Consider the following 18,262-nt stretch of genomic DNA (forward strand, 5'->3'; position numbering starts at 1 on the left):
TTGGCTTAGGTCAAACAGAATAACATTGGTACTTTCACTGATCAGCCCATTCATGCTACCTACTACACATACTTAAGAAATAAAGGATGAGTGGGAGTTGTTTATTGTACAATAAAACCCTGCAGGGAGAATAAACCATAGGGGGCGCCGCCCTAAGTGGTTTATTCTCCCTGCAGTGTTTTATTGTACGATAAACAACGACCACGAGTCGTTTATTTCTTATATGAGATATCAAAATTATGTACAGCCTCTCTAAGGATGTTGATAAAATGTACAAGCTTTAAAAATATTTACCCAAATTTTAATAATGATGACTCCCTGAATAGATTCTGACCTCTAAATGTCAGACAAGTCTATTTTATGAACATTTGGGTTAAGTTTGGTATTTCCAAGATATCCTCACGACGATGGTCTGTACCTTTTCTCCTATGACGGTATTAGGAGTCCTAATACCGATTGTCAAATGTCCCCCACTTTTGGATGCAATCGTACGGCCACTGCGTTTATCTACGAAGCACAGCTACATCTATGGGGAACAACTCACTGGACACTTCCCTCTCAAAAATAACATCGTCCAATATATGACGTCATCAAGTTGCGAGCACGTATTCTAATCTCCAATTATGACATCATGATGGAACAGTGTTTTATTGTGAAATAAACCATGCTTCCTTCTTCATTGTTCTTTGCTATTTATCGTGTAGCTATCTTACATTTTCTGATAATAACTACAACCAACCCATCATTATGTCCAACCAACATGTACATTAATCGAGAATTCATTCAATAGATGCTGTTAAGTTGAAATACTTCATTTTCAAGTGATAAGTTACATTAGTTTTATACTTAACATAGTTTCTAAAACAAGACACAGTGTAAGATTGGAGGAAGTTGTGTAGGGGTTACTGGGAGGCACGAACCGTCTGCAAAGAACAAAACTGAAGCCTTAGGACAACAGAATCTATGGCTGAAAGTCTCAAGCCTCTGACATCTGTGGAAGACCAATGTTTCCTCCCGTCTCTTGTGGATTATATAAGTCATCCACCGGTCCCCTTGGTGATGTGGGTTGATGTACCCTCCATGTAAGGTTATGTTCAGAACAAAAACTGACATACAGTCAAGTCTCATTTATCCAACACTCGTTAATCCGACAATCGGCTTTATGCAACACTAATTATGGGAACCGATGAAATCAGTGCTATTTAGACCAATTAATCCGACAGGCTCGCACTCCAACTCCGACACTAGTAATTTGCAACAAATTACCGAAATCACTCATTAATCAGTCTTGTTAATCCGACACAGTGATCAGCGTACTCCGTGGTCATCTGCCCACAAGCTTTAGAGGTTGCATTATTAGAAAACATATTCCGCAAACAATGTAACACAACAACATAAATATTTCATTTTTCATTTTTTTATTATGTGTTTGTAACTTATCTAGCGCGTAGTTGTCCGATTTTCGATCACGAACGTCGATTCTACTTAATTTTGTCTATCTGAATAATACTAAATAATTTGACATTAACATATGCAAAAAAACATGTCAGATTAACGGGACTTGACTGTAGTGAGTTCAGCAGCCCAGGTCACCAGAAGACCGGTGTACAACAAATTTATCTTATAGACCTAATTATATTCCAGGTATGTCTTATGCATGCATGCATGCTATGGTCCGAATCAGTAAGTTTTCAATACCACAGTTAGGCATTCATCCACTTTGGTGAAATAACAGACGACAGAAACAAACTTAGAGTTATTTCCCCAGATCTATTTCATTCGGAAAATATTTGAGGTTTGTATGTTGCAAATGTAATGACAAGAGGTAGGAAATTCGAGCGGGGAACATAAGAAATGAACCTTACATGTTAGCGGGATACATTAAAATAATAGAATGGGTCTCAGCCAATCAGAATCCGTTGTAAGCTAAGATAAAAGTCAATAGGTGAACGTCCTTGGATGTTTTGTTTGCTTGTTTGTCTTTTAACGCCTCACTCAGCAATATTCCAGCTATATGACGGCGGTCTGTAAATAATCGAGTCTGGACCAGACAATCCCATGATTGACATCATGAGGATCGATCCACTCAATTGGGATACGATGACATGCATCAATCAAGTCAGTGAGCCTGACCACCCGATCTCGTTAGTCGCCTCTTACGACAAGTATAGTCACCTCTAACGGCAAGTATTGGTTGCTGAAGACCTACTCTACCACGGATCTTCACGAGTGACCTACAATGTCAGACATCGTTTACTTCCACAGAGCTCTTAAACATGAACCCTGCTTCGTCCTTGGGTGGAGAGGATTGCTGCTTCTGACATTGTGCTCTGTGTCTACTGGAGTGAGTGAGTGAGTATGGTTTTAAGCCGCTTTTAGCAATATTCCAGCAATATCACGGCGGGGGACACCAGAAATGGGCTTCACACATTGTACCCATGTCGGGAATCGAACCCGGGTCTTCGGCGTGACGAGCGAACGCTTTAACCACTAGGCTACCCGACCGCCCCCAAACATCCAGGAGTGAGTGAGTGAGTGAGTATGGTTTTACGCAGCTTTTAGCAATATTCCAGCAATATCACGGCGGGGGACACCAGAAATGGGCTTCACACATTGTACCCATGTCGGGAATCGAACCCGGGTCTTCGGCGTGACGAGCGAACGCTTTAACCACTAGGCTACCCGACCGCCCCTGTGTCTACTGGATGGATGGCAGGTGAGTGGGTCTACATATTCTCATTCTCAGTGTTGCTGAGTGGGGTTGAACATCATAGAGTTTGTTTTGGTATCAACATACTAACCATGCATTTATGGTCAATGAAATAATAATGGAAAATTAAGTCAATCACTTATTCTAACAGTCGATTTCATCAATCATTTATGTTTACTTGTTTCAAAAAGCATTCATTGAATGTCACACTTCAAAAATAAACCTTCACTATAAGTATTTATTGATACTATCACCTCATCAATCATTAGTCTGTAGTAGCAGATTCATTATCAAGTACTAATCTAGCTTGAGAAAGTATTATTGCCATATTCTTCACATTAAGCACACTTCACCAAGAATCCTGTTGTAGTGATCCGTCATAAATATATGCTTATGATATTATAAGAATCGTACAACGGGCTCGTCTTTTAGAAAATATTTTTTGTGATTGTAGAAAGTGTTTTGTCGCTTCTGTTCATATTCATATCGGCTCTGTTCAAGGATATTGACTGTTTGTCAAAAATGTCTTGATGACTAATTCTCAAATTTGGTAATTATATGCTGACATGGAAAAATGTAGCTGAACATCATTAAAATGTCTCCAACAAAATAATGATATTGGCATGGTTATAAAAAAACAAATGTTCCTCTGCATAGACTTTCTCAGAATCCAGATAACTATATCTTCTTCCCCGTTCTGTTCAATAATCTATAACAGGTCCTCAAGTGCAAAGTTGAAAAGTTGACATGTTTCTACATGATGGAAAGTTATGTTGACTGAAAGTCAACAAACAAGGCCAAGTTTAAACCCAAAGAACATGTACAATATCAGTCCGTCGTCTCTTGGAGATACGGTATCCTTCATAAACAAATCTCACCGTACCTTGACGACATGACAATCTCGTCCCACAATCAATAACTTGTTAATATTGTAATTGATGATTTCTTGTCAATCAGACCAGCAAAGTCCCATATTGATCGAAATGTTGATTAGGAAAGCTGAAGATATTGAACACATTCTTTGATGAAGAACAAAATATACTTTTTGCTACTTTGAGTAATATTTATGTTTTGCATCAGTTGACTTCATATTGATTTCAATCAATAACAGATGTTTTATGGTCACATTTCTACAGTAAAAAGTAATATTGATCTTTCTATCTTCTCAAGTGAGACATATGTGTGAACTCCATTTGTTTATGATTAGCCAACCAAACTTTCTTTTTTTACAGGGTTCCTTGGATTCTTGATGAAGGCACATGATCATTATTTTTTAATGTGTGCAGTTATTTCACTGGCAAAGAACGGACATTATTACTTCATTAAAGAACCCTGGTACAATACATTTGCCAATTTGTTTAATCCAATTAAAATATCAAACAATTATTGAAAACTGTGCAAGAAATAAAGCAGTCCTTAAGTGTTCAAGTCTGCAATGCCCGAAATGTATGTGTTTCAAATTGCTGGCCTGGAACAAGAACATTCCAAAATTAATTATACATGTATCTCATTGATATCCAATCAAAATCATTTGCATTTGATTTCAATATACCTCATATCACATTGTTTGTTAGTTGTTTAATGCCGCACCCAGCAATATTCCAGCTATATGACGGCAGTCCGTAAATAATCGAGTCTGGACCAGACAATCCAGTGATTGACATCATGAGCATCGATCCACTCAATTGACGTGCATCAACCATGTCTGCGAGCCTGACCACCCGGTACCGTTACTCGCCCCTTACAACAAGCATAGTCGCCTGACAACTTATCAAAATATTTGGATTTTATTTCAATATACCTTTTATCTCACTGACAAACAATCAAGATATTAGGATATTCAAATTTCAAAATTGTTTATACAGTAAAGTACATTTATAAGGAACACGCTTATAATGAGCTGACGGATATGACGAACTGTTTCATTTTGTCCCGTCCATTTGCCGTATATATGTTGTATATATATGCTAATAACAAATTACGGTTATAACGAACTAAAGTTAGTGGTCCCTTTGAGTTCATTAAAATCGTAGTTAACTGTATCTTATTTACAACCAAAATAGAGGACTTAATATCACAACTCCTTATATGTCTTTGACAGCCAATCAAAATATTGGACTTAAGATCACAATTCCTCATATCTCATTGACAACCAATCAAAATATTGGACTTAATATCACAATTCCTCATATCTCATTGACAACCAATCAAAATATTTGGATTTCATTCAGGATTCCTTATATCTCATTGACAACCAATTAAAATATCGGACTTAGCAAATGTGTGCGAGCCCAAGCCTAAAGGTTGATAGAAGTTCCTGGTCTAAGGTTGTTTTCTTATGTGTCATTACAGTAAACTACGGTAATAATGAACTCAAAGGGACCACTAATTTTAGTTCACAATAACCGTAGTTCGTTATACGCATATATACAGCATATAATATATACAACAAATGGCTGGGACTAAAAAATAAGTTCGTTATATCAGTCAGTTCGTTATAAGCGTGTTCGTTATAAACATAGTTTACTATAAGAACACGTTATAAACATAGTTTACTATAAGAACACACAATATCTTTTTCAGGTTTATTTGTTTACTGTCAAAATTGAAGAATTTGAACTGCAGAATAAGCAGTTTACAACCGACTTTTTAAAAATTGTGTAGTCCAACAATTTATAGTCCAATAGCAAGAACTCAAAGTAACCCGCTAACCTATATCTTTTCTAGAAGACCAGATACACTGACAACAAATAAATAGCAATCTTAATCCAGCCTGTCTAAAAGACCTAACTTATTTGTACCATTATTCCATTAACACCATAAATATAATAGAGCATGATGTCTTCCAATCCTTTAGTACACAACATTTGTCTTTGCTTTTGTACAAGTTTCAGCCCCACCAACACCGGGGACATTGAAGTACCTTTCATAAAGAAAGACTGGCAAACATTTGGACGCGATTGTCGATCATAGCACTGGTAACCGGGGACGACCACATTAAACATCTAAGGCTTCCTGTATTGGTTGAACTAGGGAGTGGGTATTACAGTGTATTAGATATCGGAAATATCTCACTGTGTTCTTAGTAGCTTGTTCATTTATACTCAAGAGTCACTTAACATGTTAGGAATAAATCATTCCTGTTGAAACAATGAGTTGCTGATTGGTAAATCTCATGCCAAAGCAGTAATAAGTGGGTGATAATTAATGAAGTCCAATAAATATTTAACATCTACGCCAGAGAATAACTAGTCACGATTATCCGACAAAACAGATTCCATTGGGCGTAAAAGGCAAAATAGTGGTGAAAATCATTTGAAAGGATGATTGAAAATCGTTGAAGACACCATGTGTTCTTAAAAGGAGTAAGCACCCACCACTCACACAATTAAAAAGTAAGTGTCTGTTGCCTGACGCCACACAGCAGAACACTTGCCATGTTATGACGACCAATAAACAAACCAGACAATCAAGTGATGGACCCGAAAATCCAGTGACATGATAGCGTAGTTACTGCCTTGTCAAAAACATGATTAACTGTGTATATGAACAAGCTTATTTCAGAAAGGTGAGGTGAAATGGGGTTTAACGTCGCGTCCAAGATTATTGCACTTATATAGTGACGTGCATGCACGTGTGTGTGTGGCTGCTTGTACTAGTCCGGACTGATGCCGATTTATAGTGCTAGCTCACTGAGATACCATGCCGCAGTTTAACATGAATACCCCACTCAGACACAGTATACTGACTCCGAGCCGACCAGTCCTTGTGTTAGCCCTTTAATGCGGAGCGCCAGACAGGGTAACAACAAGTACCATCTTTTAACGTCTTTTGGTATGACGCGGCTGGGGATCGAACCCCGGACCTTCCACTCTCTGGGCTCCCACGGAGGCGGTCTATTTCAGAGAGGTGGTGTTAGTCAGTGAATGTTGCTTAATGCTGCAGTCAGAAATATTGCAGGTTAACACGACAGTCTCTAAATAATCGGGTTATGGCCAGAGACCAGTGGTTGATATCATGATCAAATGTCCAAAGATGATGACACACAATCAACCAAGTCACAGGTCCTGACTACCATATATCCACCTTAACTAACTCTTATTGGTTGGTTGGTTGGTTTGTTGTTAAACGCCGCACTCAGCAATTTCCAACGGGGGTGATTCAGTTACAAGGGGTGATTACGTTACGGGCGTAGGTAGCCAATGGTTTGGATACGCGCGATAAAGTCATTTAGTAGTTAGTACTAAATGTAAATATGACGGAGGTCTGTAAATAATCGAGTCCGGATCTTCACGGGTCACTAACTCTTATAACATACTTGAGGCACTTCAGGGCCCATTCTGAACAAATTTGAAAATTATGTCACTAATAGCTGTGAGTGATGAAAAACAGTTTTCAACATTGACCAGTCCTCTTGCAGAAAGTAGATGCATGTGAAATATGGAAGAGACGGCAACATTGTAAATGTCCTAACATTGGCAAACTGCATATGCTAATCCCACGAGTGAGTGAGTGAACGTTGTCTTACACAACAGGCAGCACTCTTCCAGTTATAGCAGCCTGTAAAAAACTGAACCTGGAACACTATTGGTTGACAGCATGAGCAACAATTCATGCTATCAAGGATTTGATAACAGAAATGTCACACGAATCACTAAATCCTTATCTTGATTAGCTCTTATTGGCAAGCTCTGTGTGAATGCTCTGTGTAAATGCTGTGAGTGCTCTGTGTGAATGCTCTGTGTAAATGCTCTGTGTGAATGCTGTGTGAATGCTCTGAGTGAATGCTCTGTGTAAATGTTCTATGTGAATGCTCTGTGTAAATGTTCTATGTGAATGCTCTGTGTAAATGCTCTGTGTGAATGCTGTGTGGGTGCTCTGTGTAAATGCTCTGTGTAAATGCTCTGTGTAAATGCTCTGTGTGGATGCTCTGTGTGGGTGCTCTGGACCTATTCTGGCCAGCATTTACAAACATGGATGAAACAGAGAGGTCTAATGTAGCTTATTGCTTAAAGTTCCCAAGTAAAGCACATGTCAAAACAGCATTTGACCTAGGATGTGCAAAATAAATGGAAACCAACATCAAGCATTGTTACTGTAAGTGAATATCTCTTTATGTTGAGGTAAAATACTGATGTTTATGGAACACCTTTTTTCAATTGTTGTATTTAAATGTCTAAACCTTAAGTTAAGTTTAATTATATGTTATTCTCATGAAAAGGATTGGGCACAACTTATCACAATTTAAAACTCCCTCTCCCATAGATTTACATGTATGCTTATTTAGAATTAATACATAAAATGACAGAATGGAAAGAAGAGAAATAGGAAAATGTATGTGACTAACATTGCTCACTTAAACCTTTTTCAAAGTCTTTGACATGCAATTACACAAGGAACCAATCTAAAAGCAAGAAATTATTCATAACAAAGAACTAGCTGCAACAATGTGCAACTTCTGTCTTCATGAATTGATTCTTTGAACTAATGAAATGTACAAAAAGCTAAGCCAATGAGAAACCATCACAGAAAACCCCAAAGTAAGATCTAACTATCGATCCTGACCAATTTGAACCTAAAGAACAGAAGTTAAGCCAAAAATAGCTTGATTAATCTATCCTAAAAGTTATTTCAAACACAAAATAATTAATTTGATCAAAATCAAGGATTTAACTGCAATAAAAAAGATTATCAAGGCAACAAAGTATTATTAACCACGCATCCTTGCCATGTTTGATACAAAAAAACATTTACAACAATAAACAGCTAAACCAAGGTAAGAAAAGAGATTTATCTTTTACAATCATGATACATGTATGTACACTTGTCCAATCCTCAAGGCATTTGTTGTTATCCAATCTCAATACAAATCAGATCACCACAAAGAAACCCTTCAATGTGTCCTTCCAGGCCTAAAAATGACCTGTTTTCTCGTCTCAGTGATTTGCCAGTCAGGTAACAATGCTGCATACACACGTCTTGAACAACGCCTTGCTTCATTAGATCCGTATCTACTATGATTTACCGGTGTACAAACTGAACACAAATATTATAGTGGAGACTATTCAAGACTCCATGTTGCTATATGGAATTCACAGAGTGCTGTAGCTCTCTTGTTGTTGGGACCAGATCACTGAACTTTAAACATGTTAAAGTCAAACTGCAGATTGCTTTGATCAAGGATTAGGATTGAACTTCAAACATGCTTAACACTTGCCCTAGGTTATTTGCATATTGGTTAAAGTATATATCCTTTGAGCTGTGACAATGTATCGATATATGTCCAGACACTTGGTAATGATTGAGGCAACATATGATCACAGGAATATTCTGGACTTGTTCAGATGCAAACATTTGGCCTCAAGTTTTCAGCATATGTCAGAAAAATTATCAAATGGTTCTAAAACATTCCCAAATCACTTTATATAGTAACCGTATTCGCGCCAGGGCGCTCTCAAAATTAGAAATAGGGGTGTATTATACATTGATCAATCGGAAAGGGTGCTAACTGGGATTGTTCACTAACCAATATATTAGCAAATAAAGCCGTGGGCGCTTATTAGAGCGGGGCGCTTATTACGTTGAATACGGTATGCCTAATGTTATGACTTTGTAGAGGTGACTTGCATTTCACTGACAGCAGGACCAATAAAGAGGATGAAGTCTTAATGTTTAGTTTTACATTCTTGAATTGAATGCAATGTTAAGATAACCCTAAACTTCACAAAAAAATCCCAGTTTTGAACAAAATAACTACTTTTATCCCCATGTTACCTGCCTTTGGCACACTTAGTTTGGTATTCTAGATAAATACCTGGATTGGGGTGTTAAACACAAACTTACACACTAACACACTCATCAGTTACATGCATCCAACACAGCATTATCTTTAAAGGAATTTCATAAATTTCAACATTTATTTTGGACATGTTGGATATTTGTTTTTCTGGAAAATATACCAAATCTAACTCAAAAGCTTTACTAGCTTGGGTCAAGATAAATGCCCTTGTAAAGTCAAAACTATAGGGAAATGGGGAAATTTGTACTTGCTCAGACAGATTTGTACTAGCCCCAGGCTAGTAGGCTAGTGTTAAGTACCAACCCTGATGACACAGCTGGTGATTGACCACCAACCTTTCCGCACTCTGGGCAGACGATCTATCCACTGGACAATGGAGACACAGGTAAACAAAACCACAGGTAACTGTGACACTGTAGCATTCTCACATAAATGAGGGTGATTTTTGATTGAAATAAATATGACAAAGCATTTCCGATGATATCTATAACATTTGATTGTGTAGACAAAATATTTCTCATTATATGCAAATGAGTGAGTGATATTTGGTATAACGTCATTTGGAACAGTATTTCAAACTATATTACAGTATGTCAGCTTGATTTGTAAAAAAAGACCGAAGTAAAAAAAGACCGAAGTGATGCAGATCTTGGAAATTCACAAGCACAGGTTGCAAACCGAGAAACACAATCAGGAATCTGGAATTCTAACCAATGATCATTAGGTTTCAGGTTTGCCCAAGGGATGCAACTCTGCACTGTGAATTAAGTTACCTCAGGCAACAAGGCTACCTGTGCGCCCTATGCAAACACAAATGAAATCGGTACCGATACTATAGAAATCCAAACTTGCAGCTTTAATGGTTCTGTTGTTTTCTACAACCTCACGTTAGCATGTAGAGCTGTCCATGAAGTGTAGTCCCATCACTTATTCAATCACTCAGCATGCCCAATGACATCCTGGGACGTCTGAAGTAGGGCTGGATTGATTCAGTAAATGAAATTTGTATTGTATAAATTAAACTGCAACAATTTTCCATAACAAGAGGGTTATTTTCTTCTTTGCAATGCTTTTGGGGATAAATCAGATACAATTAGTTAATGAAATAAACATGGAAGGTTTGATTTGTTGACTTTGTCATTCAGAGGCATTCATGATAAGAATGCTCTGAAGACCAGGGCCTTGTTCCGCAAAGCGATCTGAGCGGTTAGATGATCGTAACTCCCATACTTTAACATAGGCTTACGGTAGTCGTAGCACTAAGATCGCTTTGTGGAACAGGGCCCTGGCTCATGTTATTACCTTACTGTCACTGACTCAGCCTTTTACACAATGTTCACATACATATAATTTTTTCATTTGAAGTTTACACGATATACTTCTTTTCCATTTGACGGTCGGTCACATGACAGCGAAATTGACGTTCATAAGTGTATGAACGACACAATTTGACATTCATAGGTTTTTCACGAGATCATGTTCTTGAAATGATGTAAACACTGACGGACTACTTCAACATTCCTGGGGAAACCCTTGGAAATTCCCTAGCACGAAAACATACATATGCGTTCTTTCTGATCATTTAGAACCTTTATTCTTAAAGGTGGCAAGCTCCGACATACATATTACTCCAATGAACTCACACAAAGTGAAGGTCAATTCTTAAATACCTTAAGTTTATACGTACAGTGTCATGTATCTCGTTACCTATAGTGAGTGAAATTAGTAAACTAATTCATAGATCTGAACAGTGGCCCAACAACTGGGTGTAATTTAAAATGTGTTGTGAACATAAATTTCCCTGCCCTGCTACATCCTCCCCTGTCAACAGAAGGCGAGTCCCGGGTACCAAGACGTATTCTGCCCATATGAACTACATGAACATGCTGATCCCCACACTTGGCGCCAGTGCAGGAGCCATAAAATTTCCTAGTCCCATGATGGGAACCATGGACCTTCTGATCCAGAGTCGGATACCTTGACCAAAGAGGTTAACCCTGCTTGCAAATTGAGTAAGGTAACGATGACTCCACACCCTGCTACATATACAACTAACATAAACATACTGCCAAATCAATAACTGCCATGATTTCAATAAATATGTTCCTTGAGATCTCATAACAAATGAATACAGAATTCCAATTTACATTCAGAAAGGACCTGGCAGAAGAAATATCATTTTAAATTGTGAAAGTCAACAAACTACTGTCATAAAACCTAAATATAAAGTCGACCAGAATTATTAACATGCTGCTTGTGTTGTCACAAAAGCCCAAGGTACTTAACTACCGTATTCAGCAAAAGAAGGCCCCAACTACTTGTTAGTACAATAACAGTTCAAGTCATATGGCTCTTTAATACCGGAGTGTATCATCTACTGTGTTTATGTTCACCACCACCTAGTTACAGTTCACCACCACCTGGTTACAGTTCTCCACCACCTGTTACAGTTCCCCACCACCTGATTACAGTTCCCCACCACCTGTTACAGTTCACCACCACCTGTTACAGTTCACCACCACCTGGTAACAGTTTACACCACCTGGTTACAGTTCTCCACCACCTGTTACAGTTCACCACCACCTGGTAACAGTTCACCACCACCTGGTTACAGTTCCCCACCACCTGTTACAGTTCACCACCACCTGGTTACAGTTCACCACCACCTGGTTACAGTTCCCCACAACCTGGTTACAGTTCACCACCACCTGGTAACAGTTCACACCACCTGGTTACAGTTCCCCACCACCTGGTAACAGTTCACACCACCTGGTAACTGTTCACACCACCTGGTTACAGTTCCCCACCACCTGTTACAGTTCACCACCACCTGGTTACAGTTCACCAGCACCTGTTACAGTTCACCACCACCTGGTAACAGTTCACCACCACCTGGTTACAGTTCACCACCACCTGGTTACAGTTCACCACCACCTGGTAACAGTTCACCACCACCTGGTAACAGTTCCCCACCACCTGGTTACAGTTCACACCACCTGGTTACAGTTCACCACCACCTGGTTACAGTTCACCACCACCTGTTACAGTTCACCACCACCTGGTAACAGTTCACACCACCTGGTTACAGTTCCCCACCACCTGTTACAGTTCACCACCACCTGGTAACAGTTCACACCACCTGGTTACAGTTCACACCACCTTGTTACAGTTCCCCACCACCTGTTACAGTTCACCACCACCTGGTTACAGTTCACCACCAACTGGTTACAGTTCACCACCAACTGGTCACCACTTTCTTTCAGAAGTGATGCAGGTCTCAGATGTTTACCGCTTTGGTGAAACCCACAAGCATGGATATAGTGCTAACAAATATTGAAACATAATTGGGGCAAACCCAGATTCAAACGAAAGATCATAGGCACATCATATTGCATAAGTGCCTACACGCATTGTACAAGTGCCTACCCATCCAAGATTCACCAGTACTGTGGACCACTAATACAACGAATATGGTAAGCATAACAATGCACATTGTCAATACATCCAGTTGTTAGTGCTTAAACACGATCTCTCCATAAATCCTATATGAACTTGGATGAATGAATTTCTTCCAACCTCCTTAGGCACACTGGACATTTAAAGGGGGACTCTCCTTCAAAGTCCACATCCATTGTAGGTCTTTGTCAAGATGTTACAATAAGGGTCATGTGTGAAACTGAAAAATTGTCTGTCTTTGGGGTAATAATCAACTACTAAACTGGCTAACAGTAAAATATGGGATAGCAGACAAAAAATATTAAAATCCAATCTTTTACTCCAATGCTCACTGCAAGAAGAGTGAGTGAGTATGGTCTTACGCCGCTTTTAGCAATATTCCAGCAATATCACGGCGGGGGACACCAGAAATGGGCTTCACACATTGTACCCATGTCGGGAATCGAACCCGGGTCTTCGGCGTGACGAGCAAATGCTTTAACCACTAGGCTACCCGACTGCCACCACTGCAAGAAGATCTGAGGTCAACTCAATTGGTCATGTCAGGTTAACCGAAATGATCTTTGATTGTTCAATCTAAACGAAGGATGCACTCCTTCACCTTCATGTCTTTACAATTTGATTCAGAATTTCTTTGCCACAGGAAACAAAATCACCCTTGATGGTACACCCTTTTGGGCTGCCATGATGCTCAGAAACGACAGGATTATAAAAGATGCACACCAACATCATAGCACAGCTTTTTTTTTCTTTGTTTGGAACTCCCTGATTAAATCTGTTTTCAAGATACAGAGATCAGACATGCCTGTTTGAATGCTTCGCTCACTCATACCGAGAATTTGACGCTGATTGGTTGATACAAAAGTTCCCCAACTCGACATCCCTGAGGGATGTGTCCTCAGATCAGTGACGTAGAGATGTATTCTATCGGTAAAAGATCTGATTTTGATGAGATTGTGTTTAACAAGCATGCTTGATCAAGTCTACTAGGACTACCTATTTGCTTGAGCACAATCTCCCTCTAATAGTCAAAAGCTTTTGACATAACCAGACATTCGGGACAGTTAAAAAGTAATGCCACTATCATGGACTTTAGTTTACCTCACTTACATCACTTCAGGACAAATTTGCATATATATCATGACTGATATTCCACTATTTACTTATTTAGTGAAAATGACAAACAAAAACTCAAGTTAAACACAGGTTGCAAATATTTAAAGTTTAATAATTTCAGAACCATTGCATTGCTCCGTGACAGGTTTACACACATAGATAAAGTTTGCATTAATTTACAATTTTTTAAATTATTCTACAAAAATGCTCACTTATTTATATTTATAAGCCTACAGACTGTCAAACTTTAATACATTGAACACAGTAAATATAATCACTTCTTTAAATACCTCAGGGGTTACTGCAATAAAAGGATCTCTCCAAAAATCCAATTAAACTTGGCGGGCATGAATTTCATGCAAGGAGATATAAGAAATACTGAAGGCAATTTATTCCTGGATAAGAGTTGAAAATGTCAAGAATATATTTGTTGATTTGTTTTTTATAAAGTCATCGATAGAAGGAACAAGGATCTTATCTGGGTTCAAGCTTGCACGCACACAACAGACTCATAGGGTTCTACACGTTTATGACTTGCCTGTTTGACATAAGGTGTCATACGATCTCTCTTAGGGGAAACACAGGCATGGCTGGTAATAAAGAAAGTAATATCTTGCATTCAGCCCGCTATGCAATAGTTATGTAACCACCTACGTGTAAGCCATGTCTAGGTAACTATGTACATAGGGAAACAAGCAGTGTGAACTGTTTCTATTATATGTTGTGGTTGAAATGGAGCAGACAAGATTCCTTTCTTAGTTTAGTTTGTTTGTTTGTTTGTTGTTTAACAGGGCACTCTGCAATATCCCAGTGATATGATGGCCGTCTGTGAATAATCGAGTCTAGGCCAGACAATCCAGTGATTGACATCCTGAGCATCGATCCACACAATTACGATACGATGACATGCATCAACCAATTCAGCGAGTCTGACCATTCGATCACGTTAGTCTCTTCTCACGACAACCATAGTCACCTTTTACAGCAAGCATGGGTTGCTGAAGACCTATTCTACCCCGCATCTTCACCCCTACATCAAATGGACAACAGGACTCTTAAATTGCACAAGCAAGGCCAATTGCTTCAATGTTAAATGAACTACATTATTAAATTGAAAAATTCCTTATTCAACTTAAAGTACACCTGCTTAGGGAAATTGAAGAAAAGGGTTGAGGACACAGCCTGTATGTCTGATATGTTTCCATTCCTAAGAGCGGTGAGGGAGCCTAGTGGTTAAAGCATTCGCTCGTACCCCTGAGGGCCCAGGTTTGACATCTTCCCGAGGCAAGGGAATTAATTGACTATAAAAGTCCAGTTTCCACCCTTGCCAAACCAGGTTTGAATTCCAGAGTTACATTTTGGCTGGACTAACAAGTCTATGCATAGTCCAACCAAAATCACATAACGAGCTTGACATCCAGTTCATGTACAACATGGATTTCAATGTGCAGATTTTGTTCGACTGCAGGATTTTGAAAAGCATGTGTACCGTCAACTGAGTGTTGACAGATATTTTCCAAATCTTTTCATGTTTTTACCTGAGGTGTTCAAATCGAACTGAAGCATTTCGCGAGGTAATACTCGTTTTATTACAATATAGAGCCTTTCAAAGACCTAATATAGAGCTTGATTATTGATCAGATCGTCTTGACTCACAGGGAGCTGCCATTTTGTTTGAAGCAAATGCAAGTGATATGAGAGATGGAATCTGATTGGTCAATAGGAATGACATAGAAGGAACACAATCGTAACAGTCTCAGGTGGTGCTACAGATTCCAGCTTTGTTTGGTAAGTGTGGAAACTGGACTTTTGTAGTGAGTTAACTCCCTTGCCACGGGGAGATGAGGTTTGATTCCCACATGACTACAGTGTGTGAAGCCCACTACCCTGCTGTCATGGTGCTGGAATACTGCTAAAATCTATCACAACCCAACAACCTCATTCAAAAACATGTACGTTTCCACAGCCTTAATAGTAGAATAGGAAAAGATAACGAAATTGAAAGTAAATAAAAAACCTTTAGCTGGTTAAAATTACTGTGTCTATGGAATTGTTCAGAATTACAAAAAAAACCTCAATAATTGAAGACTGAAAATATATAAACACCTACATAAACAGTGCTCCTCAAAAAAAGTCTGTGACAACCAACATATATAGCGACAATAGATCTCAAAATTACACACAATTTAATGTGCAATTTAATGTGCAGTGGTCTGTTGTTAGTTGTTAAATACTTTTATGACCATCAGAATTCAGACCCCCTGGGGTTTCCAAGTTAGAATTGGTACCCAGCTGCCTATGCTTGTCATACTTAGTAAGGTCACAAATTGGATCCGGTGGTCAGTCTCAGTGACTTGGCGGAGTGGTTTCCAGGTTAGAATTGGTCCCCAGCAGCCTATTCTTCCTCATACGAGATGACAACATGGGTGAGGTAAAATGGGGTTTAACGTCGTCGTGTAATAGATTATTGCACTTATATAGTGAGTGAGTGAGTGAGGTTTTACGCCGCTTTTAGCAATATTCCAGCAATATCACGGCAGGGGACACCAGAAATGGGCTTCACACATTGTACCCATGTCGGGAATCAAACCCGGGTCTTCGGCGTGACGAGCTAACGCTTTAACCACTAGGCTACCCGACCGCCCCGCACTTATATAGTGATGTGCATGCACATGTGTGTGTGTGGCTGCTTGTACTAGTCCAGACATACTCGTATGCTGATCTAAGATCTTATAGTGCCAAACCACTGAGATACCATACTGCAGTTTAACATGAATACCCCACTCAGACACAGTATACTGACTCTGAGCCGACCAGTTCTTGTTTTAGCCCTGTAATGCCAAGCACCAGGCAGGTTAACAACAAGTACCATCTTTAAAGTCTTTTGGTTTGATGCGGCCAGGGATAGAAGACCCGACCTTCCAGACAGATGCTCTATCCACTAGACCATGCAGTGACAAAATGGATTCGGTGGTCAGGCTCAGTGATTTGGCTGATTGGTTTCCAGGTTAGAAATGGTCCCCAGTAACCTATGCTTGTCATACTAGGTGACACAATGGATAAGGTGGTCAGGCTTGGTAACATGGCTGATTGGTTTCCAGGTTAGAAATGGTCCCCAGTAACCTATGCTAGTCATACTAGGTGACACAATGGATAAGGTGGTCAGGCTTGGTAACATGGCTGATTGGTTTCCAGGTTAGAAATGGTCCCGAGGAACCTATGCTTGTCATACTAGGTGACACAATGGATAAGGTGGTCAGGCTTGGTAACATGGCTGATTGGTTTCCAGGTTAGAAATGGTCCCGAGGAACCTATGCTTGTCATACTAGGTGACACAATGGATAAGGTGGTCAGGCTTGGTAACATGGCTGATTGGTTTCCAGGTTAGAAATGGTCCCGAGGAACCTATGCTTGTCATACTAGGTGACACAATGGATAAGGTGGTCAGGCTTGGTAACATGGCTGATTGGTTTCCAGGTTAGAAATGGTCCCCAGTAACCTATGCTTGTCATACCAGGTGACACAATGGATAAGGTGGTCAGGCTTGGTAACATGGCTGATTGGTTTCCAGGTTAGAAATGGACCCCAGTAACCTATGCTTGTCATACCAGGTGACACAATGGATAAGGTGGTCAGGCTCGGTAACATGGCTGATTGGTTTCCAGGTTAGAAATGGTCCCCAGTAACCTATGCTTGTCATACTAGGTGACACAATGGATAAGGTGGTCAGGCTCGGTAAAATGGCTGATTGTGTGTCATCATACACTGACTGCATGCAATGTTGTTCATAATATCAATCACTGATTTGTCTGGTCCAGGCTTGATTATTTACAAGCCATTGTCATATAACTGAAATATTGCTGTGTGCAGCATTAAATAACAAAGAAAAAAACAACTTTAAATAAATATAAAATATGACATTATTTGAAGAAAGACAATGTGACAAATTGTCAGACAATTTAAGTTTCTGTGTAGGGCATTCAAAAAAACACGAGTAATCCTTCACAAACACCTACAGAAATGACTTATTCAAACAAAATGCAATATTTCAAAAAGACTACAAACAGGATCTTAGAATAACACTGGTGACTGTAGCACAATGGAGGTAGCAGCATGCTGCAGTTGTATTGCTCATAAAAGGACAACAGGACCAATACCTGGTGAATACAAGTGTTATCAAG

At 39.3% G+C, this 18,262-nt stretch overlaps 1 protein-coding gene across 2 annotated transcripts in view; it reads right to left on the reverse strand.

Annotated features, from left to right (window-relative positions):
* The window catches only part of LOC124141058 (zinc finger CCCH domain-containing protein 13-like), a 113,048-nt gene that overhangs the window by 70,716 nt on the left and 24,070 nt on the right, over positions 1-18,262 (reverse strand). The gene's annotated exons all lie outside the window — the stretch shown is intronic.

This window comes from Haliotis rufescens, unplaced genomic scaffold (assembly GCF_023055435.1).
Source record: "Haliotis rufescens isolate VD_foot unplaced genomic scaffold, xgHalRufe1.0.p SCAF_2, whole genome shotgun sequence".
Taxonomy (NCBI): Eukaryota; Metazoa; Mollusca; class Gastropoda; order Lepetellida; family Haliotidae; genus Haliotis; species Haliotis rufescens.